The sequence below is a fragment of the Balaenoptera ricei genome, chromosome X (assembly GCF_028023285.1).
Source record: "Balaenoptera ricei isolate mBalRic1 chromosome X, mBalRic1.hap2, whole genome shotgun sequence".
NCBI lineage: Eukaryota > Metazoa > Chordata > Mammalia > Artiodactyla > Balaenopteridae > Balaenoptera > Balaenoptera ricei.
The window spans coordinates 129,399,090-129,409,652 of record NC_082660.1 but is presented as its reverse complement, the minus strand read 5'-3'; the positions used below and the strand labels follow the sequence as shown (position 1 = coordinate 129,409,652).

Genomic DNA, 10,563 nt, shown 5'->3' with positions numbered 1-10,563 from the left:
GGTATATGCCCAGTAGTGGGATTGCTGGGTCATATGGTAGTTCTATTTTTAGTTTTTTAACTAACCTCCATACTGTTTTCCATAGTGGCTGTATCAATTTACATTCCCACCAACAGCACAGGAGGGTTCCCTTTTCTCCACACCCTTTCCAGCATTTATTGTTTCTAGATTTTTTGATAATGGCCATTCTGACTGGCATGAGGTGATACCTCACTGTAGTTTTGATTTCCATTTCTCTAATAATTAGTGATGTTGAGTATCTTTTCATGTGTCTCTTGGCCATCTGTATGTCTTCCTTGGTGAAATGTCTATTTAGGTCTTCCACCCATTTTTTAACTGGATTGTTGGGTTTTTTGTTATTGAGCTGCATGAGCTGCTTGTAAATTTTGGAGATTAATCCTTTGTCAGTTGCTTCATTTGCAAATATTTTCTCCCATTCTGAGGGTTGTCTTGTTTATGGTTTCCTTTGTGGTGCAAAAGCTTTTAAGTTTAATTAAGTACCATTTGTTTATTTTTGTTTTTATTTCTGTTACTCTATGAGGTGGGTCAAAAAAGATCTTGGAGTGGTTTATGTCAAAGAGTGTTTTTCCTATGTTTTCCTCTAAGAGTTTCATAGTGTCTGGTCTTACAGTTAAGTCTTTAATCCATCTGGAGTTTATTTTTGTGTATGGTGTTAGGTAGTGTTCTAATTTCATTCTTTTACATGTAGCTGTCCAGTTTTCCCAGCACCACTTACTGAAGAGGCTGTCTTTTCTCCATTGTATGTTCTTGCCTCCATTGTTGTAAATTAGATGCCCATATGTTGTGGGTTTACCTCTGGACATTCTATCCTGTACCATTGATCTATATTTCTGTTTTTGTGCCAGTATTATACTGTCTTGATTACAGAAGCTTTGCGGTATAGTTTGAAGTCAGGGAGCCTGATTCCTCCAACTCTGTTTTTCTTTCTTAGGATTGCATTGGCTATTCGGGGTCTTCTGTGTTTCCATACGAACTGGAAAATTTTTTGTTCTAATTCTGTGAAGAATGTCATTGGTAGTTTGATAGGGATTGCATTGAATCTGTAGATTGTTTTGGGTAGTATATTCATTTTCACAATATTGATTCTTCCAATCCAAGAACATGGTATATGTCTCCATCTGTTTATGTCAACTTTGATTTCTTTCATCACTGTTTTATAGTTTTCTGAGTACAAGTCTTTCGCCTCCTAGGCAGGTTAATTCCTAAGTATTTTATTCTTTTTGTTGCAATGGTAAATGGGAGTGTTTCCTTAATTTCTCTTTCTGATTTTTCGTTGTTGGTGTATAAGAATGTCAGAGATTTCTGTGCATTAATTTTGTATCCTGCAACCTTACCAAATTCATTGATTAGTTCTAGTAGTTTTCTGGTGGCATCTTTAGGATTCTGTACGTATAATATCATATCATTGGCAAACAGTGAGAGTTTTATTTAGTCTTTTCCAATTTGTATTCCTTTTATTTCTTTTTCTTCTCTGATTGCTGCAGCTAGGACATACAAAACTATGTTGAATAAGAGTAGCAAGAGTGAACATCCTTGCCTTGTTCCTGATCTTAGTGGAAATGGTTTCAGTTTTTCACCATTGAATATGATGTTTGCTGTGGGTTTGTCATACGTGGCCTGTATTATACTGAGTTATGTTCCCTCTAGACCCACTTTCCGGAGAGTTTTTAATCATAAATGGGTGTTGAATTTTGTTGAAATCTTTTTCTGCATTATTGAGATGATAATACGGTTTTCATTCCTTAATTTGTTAATGTGGTGTATCACATTGATTAATTTGCATATATTGAAGAATCCTTGCATCACTGGGATAAATCCCACTAGATCTTGGTGTATGATTCTTTTAATGAGCTGCTGGATTCTGTTTGCTAGTATTTTGTTCACGATTTTTGCTTCTATGTTCATCAGTGATATTGGCCTGTAGTTTTCTTTTTTTGTGACACCTTTGTCTGGTTTTGGTATCAGGCTGATGGTGGCCTCGTAGAATGAGTTGGGGAGTGTTCGTCCCTCTGCTATATTTTGGAAGAGTTTGAGAAGGATAGGTGTTAGCTCTTCTCTAAATGTTTGATAGAATTCGTCTATCTGGTTCTGGGCTTTTGTTTGTTGGAAGATTATTAATCACAGTCTCAATTTCAGTGCTTGTGATTGGTCTGTTTATATTTTCTACTTCTTCCTGGTTCAGTTTTGGAAGGTTGTGCTTTTCTAAGAATTTGTACATTTTTTCGTGGTTGTCCATTTTATTCTCATATAGTTGCTTGTAGTAGTCTCTCATGATCCTTTGTATTTCTGCAGTGTCAGTTGTTACTTCTCCTTTTTCATTTCTAATTCTATTGATTTTCTTCCTCTCTCCTTTTTCTTGATGAGTCTGGCTAAGGGTTTATCAATTTTGTTTATCTTCTCAAAGAACCAGCTTTTAGTTTTACTGGTCTTAGCTATTGTTTCCTTCATTTCTTTTTCATTTATTTCTGATCTGATCTTTATGATTTCTTTCCTTCTACTATCTTTGGGGGTTTTTGGTTTTTTTTGCTCTTCTTTCTCTAATTGCTTCAGGTGTAAGGTTAGGTTGTTTATTTGTGATGTTTCTTGTTTCCTGAGGTAGGATTGTATTGCTATAAACTTCCCTCTTAGAACTGCTTTTGCTGCATCCCATAGGTTTTGGGTCGTCATGTTTTCATTGTCATTTTTTTCTAGGTATTTTTTTATTTGCTCTTCGATTTCTTCAGTGATCTCTTGGTTATTTAGTAGCATATTGTTTAGCCTCATTGTGTTTGTATTTTTTACAGCATTTTTTCCCCTTAATGGATATCTACTCTCATGGTGTTGTGGTCAGAAAACATACTTGATACGATTTCAGTTTTCTTAAATATTCAAGGCTTGATTTGTGACCCAAGATATGATCTATCCTGGAGAATGTTCCACAAACACTTGAGAAGAAAGTGTATTTTGTTGTTTTTGGATGGAATGTCCTATAAATATCAATTAAGTCCATCTGGACTAATGTGTCATTTAAAGCTTGTGTTTCCTTATTTATTTTCATTTTGGATGATCTGTCCATCAGTGAAAGTGGGGTGTTAAAGTCCCCTATTATGATTGTGTTACTGTCGATTTCCCCTTTTATGGCTGTTAGCATTTGCCTTATGTAGTGAGGTGCTCCTATGTTGGGTGCATAAATATTTACAATTGTTATATCTTCTTCTTGGACTGATCTCTTATCATTATGTAGTGTCCTTCTCTGTCTCTTGTAATAGGCTTTATTTTAAAGTCTATTTCATCTGATATGAGAATTGCTACACCAGCTTTCTTTTGATTTCCATTTGCATGGAATATCTTTTTCCATCCCCTCCCTTTCAGTGTGTATGTGTCCCTAGGTCTGAAGTGGATCTCTTGTAGATAGCATATATATGGGTCTTGTTTTTGTATTCATTCAGCAAGTCTGTGTCTTTTGGTTAGAGCATTTAATCTATTTACATGTAAGGTAATGATGGATAGGTATGTTCCTATTACCATTTTCTTAATTTGGGGGGGTTTGTTTTTGTAGGTCTTTTCCTTCTCTTGTGTTTCCTGCCTAGAGAACTTCCTTTAGCATTTGTTGTAAAGCTGGTTTGGTGGTGCTGAATTCTCTTATCCTTTGTTGTCTATAAAGGTTTTACTTTTTCCATCAAATCTGAATGAGATCCTTGCTGGGTAGAGTAATCTTGGTTGTAGGCTTTTCCCTTTCATCACTTTAAATATGTCCTGCCACTCCCTTCTGGTTTGCAGAGCTTCTGCTGAAAGATCAGCTGTTAACCTTATGGGGATTCCCTTATATGTTATTTGTTGTTTTTCCCTTGCTGCTTTTAATATTTTTCCTTTGTATTTAATTTTTGATAGTTTGATTAATATGTGTCTTGGCATGTTTCTTCTTGGATTTATCCTGTATGGGACTCTTTGTGCGTCCTGGACTTGATTGACAATTTCCTTTCCCATATTAGGGAAGTTCTCAAGTATAATATCTTCAAATATTTTCTCAGACCCCTTCTTTTTCTCTTCTTCTTCTGCTACCCCTATAATTCGAATGTTGGTGCATTTAATTTTGTCCCAGAAATCTCTGAGACTGTCTTCAATTCTTTTCATTCTTTTTTCTTTATTCTTCTCTGTTTTAGTTATTTCCACTATTTTATCTTCCAGGTTACTTATCCGTTCTTCTGCCTCAGTTATTCTGCTATTGATTCCTTCTAGAGAATTTTTAATTTCATTTATTGTGTTGTTCATCATTGTTTGTTTGCTCTTTAGTTCTTCTAGGTTCTTGTTAAACTTTTTTTTGGTATTTTCTCCATTCTATTTCCAAGATTTTGGATCATCTTTACTATCATTACTCTGAATTCTTTTTCAGGTAGGTTGCCTCTTTCATCTTCATTTGTTTGGTCTGGTGTGTTTTTACCTTGCTCCTTCATCTGCTGTGTATTTCTCTGTCTTCTCACTTTGTTTAACTCACCGTGTTTGCGCACACCGTTTCACAAGCTTCAGGTTCGTAGTTCCCGTTGTTTTTGCTGTCTGTCACCAGTGGGTGAATTTGGTTCAGTGGCTTGTGTAGGCTTCCTGGTGGAGGGGACTTGTGCCTGTGTTCTGGTGGGTGGGTCTGGATCTTGTCTTTCTGGTAGGGCAGGGCCACATCCAGTGGTGTGTTTTGGGGTGTCTGTGAATTTAGTATGATTTTAGGCAGCCTCTCTGGTAATGGCTGTGGTTATGTTCCTGTCTTGTGTGTTGTTTGGCATGGGGCATCCAGCATTGGAGCTTGCTGGCTTTTGGGTGGAGCTGGGTCTTAGCGTTGAGACAGAGATCTCCAGGAGAGCCCTCGCCAATTGATATTATGTGGGGCCGGGAGGTGTCTGGTGGTCCAATGTCCTGAACTCGGCTTTCCCACCTTAGAGGCTCAGACCTGACACCAAGCCAGAGCACCAAGACCCTGTCAGTCACACGGCTCAGAAGAAAAGGGAGAAAAACAGATGGAAAAAATTATTAAAATAAAACAAATAATATTAATTAAAAAAAGAAGAGAGCAACCAAACCAATAAATAAATCCACCAATGATAACAAGTGCTAAAAACTAAAGTAAGATAAACATAATACCAGAAACAAATTAGACGCAGAAAGCAAACCCCAAGTCTACTCTTGCTCCCAAAGCCCACCACCTGAATTTTGGGAACATTCGTTGTCGATTGAGGTATTCCACAGATGCAGGGTACATCAAGTTGATTGTGGGGATTTAATCCACTGCTCCTGAGGCTGCTGGGAGAAATTTCCCTTTCTCTTCTTTGTTTGCACAGCTCCCGGGGTTCAGCTTTGGATTTGGACCCGCTCTCAGGTATCTCTTCCCCACCCATACAGGAGAGGGTTAAAGCAGCAGCTAATTAGGGTGCTCTTGCTCATTCAGGCCATGGGGTGGGAGGGGTACGGTAGTTATAATTGGAATGCAGGGCAAGCCTGTGGTGGCAGAGGCCAGCGTGACGAAGCAACATCCTGAGGCATGCCGAGTGTTCTCCTGGGGAAGTTGTCCCTGGATCATGAGACCCTGGCAGTGGTGGGCTGCACAGGCCCCCGGGGTGTTGTGTATGAATAGCGACCTGTGCTTGCACATAGGATTCTTGGTGGCTGCAGCAGCATTAGCATTTCATGCCCGTCTCTGGGGTCCAAGCTGATAGCCATGGCTCACGCCTGTCTCTGGAGCTCATTTAGGTGGTGCTCTGCCCTATGTGGGTACACGGGGATGGAATACCCTCTCCTTGCACACCCCAAAACAATGGTCTCTTGCCTCTTAGGCAGGTCTAGACTTTTTCCTGGACTCCCTCCCGGCTAGCTGTGGCGCACTAACCCCCTTCAGGCTGTGTTCATGCAGCCAACCCCAGTCCTCTCCCTGAGATCTGACCTCTGAAGCTGGAGCCTCAGCTCCCAGCCCCCACCCACCCTGGTAGGTGAGCAGACAAGCCTCTCAGGCTGGTGAGTGCTGGTTGGCATGGACCTTCTGGGCAGGAATCTCTCTGCTTTGCCCTCTGCACACCTGTTGCTGCGTTCTCCATGGTGACTCCGAATTTTCCCCCTCGCCCACCCCCCATCTCCACCAGTGAAGGGCCTTCCTAGTGTGTGGAAAATTTTCCTCCTTCACAGCTCCCTTCCAGAGGTGAAGGTCCCATCCTTATTCTTTTGTCTCTGTTTTTTCTTTTTTGTTTTGCCCTACCCAGGTATGTGGGGATTTTCTTGCCTTTTGGGAAGTCTGAGGTCTCCTGCCAGCGTTCAGTAAGTATTCTGTAGGAGTTGTTCCACATGTAGATGTATTTTTGATGTATTTGTAGGAAGGAAGGTGATCTCCACGTCTTACTCCTCCACCATCTTGAAGGTCCCCACACCACATCTTCTTCAACCATTTATCTATTGATGGACAATTATATTGCTTCCATATCTTGACTACTGTAAATAGTGCTGCTATGAACATTGGTGTGTGTGTTTCCTTTCGAATTAGAGTTTTCATCTTTTCTGGATATATACCCAGGAGTGCGATTGCTGGATCATATGGTAGCTCTATTTTCAGTTTTTTAAGGATCCTATAGACTGTTTTCCATAGTGGCTGCACCAATTTACATTCCCATCAACAGTGTAGGAGGGTTCCCTTTTCTCCACACCCTCTCCAGCATTTGTTATTTGTAGACTTTTTGATGGTGGCCATTCTGACAGGTGTGAAGTGAAACCTCATTGTAGTTTTGATTTGCATTTTGCTAATAATTAGTGATGTGGAGCATCTTCTCATGTGCCTATTGGCCACCTGGATGTCTTCTTTGGAGAAATATCTATTTAGGTCTTCTGTCCATTCTTTGATTGCATTGTTTGTTTTTTTGATATTGAGTTGTATGAGCAGCTGTCTGTATAAAAACGTCACACTTAATAATTATTTTTGATGGAGAGAATGCAAGATGCAGATTGTCATCCTTTGATTGAAGACTTATTCAAGACAATAATTCATGTCAAAACAAATTAAAAGAATGTGAAAGATTCTCATAAATGAAACTCAGTATGTGCAATATCTCTCCAATTATCACATGAGTTATTTTTATACTAGTAATAATACATGGAAAAGAGATATTTAAAAGTTACTAACACTTATAGGAATTTAAAATTTCAGGGCTAAATATAACCTGGGATTTTACTGGAGTTAAGGTTGCAGAATAACCAGGAACTCTTTTACTTTTATTTCTTTACAAGCCTAGATAGTGATACATTGCATGTTTTAGAAATCACTGGATCTTTCTAAGGAATTCCCAAGTCATTTCCTTAGAAAGAAAGTGCTGAATGTGATTATTCCTCCTTATATTGTAAATTGCACTCATTAGGAATTTGATGCACACTTTTTTTCTCTATAGAGCTGTCAGATTTTGATTAAAGGAGATATTGAAGGTTTGTCATACATACAAAGCAGAATTAAGTCAAAATTAACAAAATCAGTTTGAAAATTAAATGAAGTAAAATCATTTATAATTATCAAGTGGAACCTAATGTACCTTTATGGTTTATTAGGCTTCTGTATGATGATTTATTTTGTATAGATAAACATTATATACTGCAATTAAATTTATGTAACTGCTCAGGTTCTCACCTCATTCTGTGGGGTTTCTACCAGTAGGTCTAATTCAATGTCAACTCCTTTTTGTTTTAATTCAAGGTTTTTTTGATCCCAATGATCTCTCCAATCCTTAAAATTCAGTTTGAATTAGTTTGTAACTTCATCTCCAATATAAATTGAGAGAATTTAAATGTTCCTTGAACTTATAAGGTTAAATTGTTATCAATAGAAATATATACTTTGAAAGAGCTAGTGAGGAACCTAAATATAACCATAGTTCTAATGTTGTGAAAATTAAGCAGTTTTTAGGAAAAACAGTATCACAATCTGACTAAAAGACAGTTTTAGCTGTGATTTCCATAACTTATATTGGGATGAAAAGTTTCCTGTTCCATTAAAAATGCATTAAAAAGCAAGTCATTAAATTATCAAAATAATAATGATATGCAAATAGTTTGATGCTTTGAGAATTACAACAGCAAAAATAACATTGTGTATGTGTATTAATAATATAAGCAAGAAAATTCAATAAGGGATCATGGGCCTACAGTTTAATTAATGTAATGTGGCCAAGTTGCAGATACACAACATATTCCAATCTATATATTCAGCTAAACTGGATAAATGAGACATGCATTTATCTTGGTGAGGTTACAATAAAGATTTTTCAAGACTGAAATCAATCCTAATTTTTTGGCAGCTGATTTAATAACAAGTTATACCAAAATATGTACCATCACAAAAGCACCCTTTAAAAAAAGTTTACCGAGAGCCAGGATTTTACAGCAAAGCAGGGACTGGGGTAACCTTAGTGGGTCTGCGTTTCTGGAGAAGTCACATGAACTGCAGTAGTCCCAGCTGTGGGGTAGGCTGAAGAGGCAAGACCTGTCCGAGTGCACTTGTCATTTACAAGGATTTAATGTTCAAGCTTGTACTTATCAAGAATATAAATATACAGAATGGAGTACATGTTATTGTTCAAGATATCTTTGACCATTATACAGTATTAAAATTTTGATACTGGAAATTTTCATCATTTTATGTAACTTTGTCAGTTGTCTTTTACCTTATTGGATATAATGTAGGTAATCAGTTGGAATATGCAGGGGTTTTGAAGACAGACTTGGATTCCTATCACCATTCTTGCATTTATTAACCATGTAACCTTGAGCAACCTTGACCCACTGGGTCTCAGATTTGCTATCTGTGCAACAATAATAATAATACCTACCTCACATTAAAGGAGATAAGGCATATAAAGTGTCTAAGAGAGTGCCAACATATATAAGAGACTCAAAAATGTTAGTAGTTGCCTCTTGATGAATGTCTTTTGCCACTGGGCGACTTGGCCACCCCCTTCTCATTTCTCTCTCCATCATCCTGAAACTGCCTTTTCCAGGATCACCTGCCTCCACAATTCTGGATTATATTCTCCTTCTTCTCGCTGCTCACATGAGATTTGGGAAGTGGATGAGAAAGAAAAGCCATTATTCTCTGGTGGCATGTGTGGGCAGAGGTTTAGAAATTGGCAGCCTACTAATCATCTTCTTCAGGGTTGAAGGCAATTGAAGTTATTGGTGATGAGGTCCCTGTAACCCCTCTTCTTCCAGATTTCCTGAAATATCAGCTATGGCCCTCTTTTCTACCCCAGGTTTTCAATAGTTGTATAAGCCTCTAATTCCCTGTATTAAAGCACTTTTTGCTCAGAGTACCTAGGATAGCTAGTCTTCTCATGACTGAACTCTGGCAGATTTTTGAAAGACATTATTATCCTTCTAGTTGTGACTGCTGGTAGATGGAGCCCCACTTGACCTCTCTGTTGTACTTGATGATGTTGATATTTGGCATATTTGGCTTCTTTCACTTGTTCCTGGCCACTATTTAGCATGAGCTTATGTGGGACCATTTTCTTCAGCCTCTTCTTAAATGTTGTTGCACCCATGCGTTCCATTCTTTTTTTTAATTAAGAAAATTTTTTATTGAAGTATAGTTGATTTACAATGTTGTGTTAGTTTCCATTGTACAGCAAAGTGAATCAGTTATACATATATCCACTCTTTTTTAGATTCTTCTCCCATATAGGCCATTACAGAGTACTGAGTAGAGTTCCCTGTGCTATACAATAGGTTCTTATTAGTTATCTATTTTATATATAGTAGTGTGCATATGTCAATCCCAATCTTCCAATTTAACCCTACCCCCCTTTCCCTCTTGGTAACCATAAGTTTGTTTTCTATGTCTGTGAGTCTATTTCTGTTTTGTAAATAAAGTTTATTTGCATCATTTTTACTAGAATCCACATGTAAGTGATATCATATGATATCTGTCTGTCTCTGTCTGTCTTACTTCACTTTAGCGTGATAATCTCTAGGCCCATCCATGTTGCTGAAAAATATGGAACGTTTCACGATTTTGCATGTCGTCCTTGCACAGGGGCCATGCTAATCTTCTCTGTATTGTTCCAATTTTAGTATATGTGCTGCTGAAACGAGCACGAGTCTTCTTTTACTGTATACATTATCCTTATGCTATTTTCCACTTGCTCACTATCTCAAGAATATGTATCTTTAGCCCAGAAAAATTTAAATGAATGCATAAATGAAGTAGAGGAAGAAAATTGAATGGGAAGAGAAAAAGTATACCTTTAATATACATTGTTTTAAGTGAGTGTATTTATTCTATCTACAGAAAAGAGAACGTCTAAATTCTAGAGATTTTAAAACATATTCAGGATGTTCAATTTGCTGTAAGTATTTCTAGTGATGAAAAATGTAACAGAATAGAGAAGATGCTGATTTCAGTAAACTAAGAGGAAATTTTAACTTTTAGGAATCCTGGAAGAATGTGTTTTCTAACTAAATTTGCTATTCTTGAGGATTAATAAGAGGTGATGACAACTGAGGGTGAACAAAGTAGACTTTAGAGAAAAGTAAAATCTATTATCCCTGGTA

At 37.6% G+C, this 10,563-nt stretch overlaps 1 non-coding gene across 1 annotated transcript; it reads right to left on the bottom strand.

Annotated features, from left to right (window-relative positions):
* Positions 1–10,000: 10,000 nt before the first annotated feature.
* On the bottom strand, positions 10,001–10,107 carry LOC132358084 (U6 spliceosomal RNA). The gene has a single exon (XR_009500437.1). It is a non-coding gene; the product is annotated as a U6 spliceosomal RNA (small nuclear RNA).
* Positions 10,108–10,563: the final 456 nt, after the last annotated feature.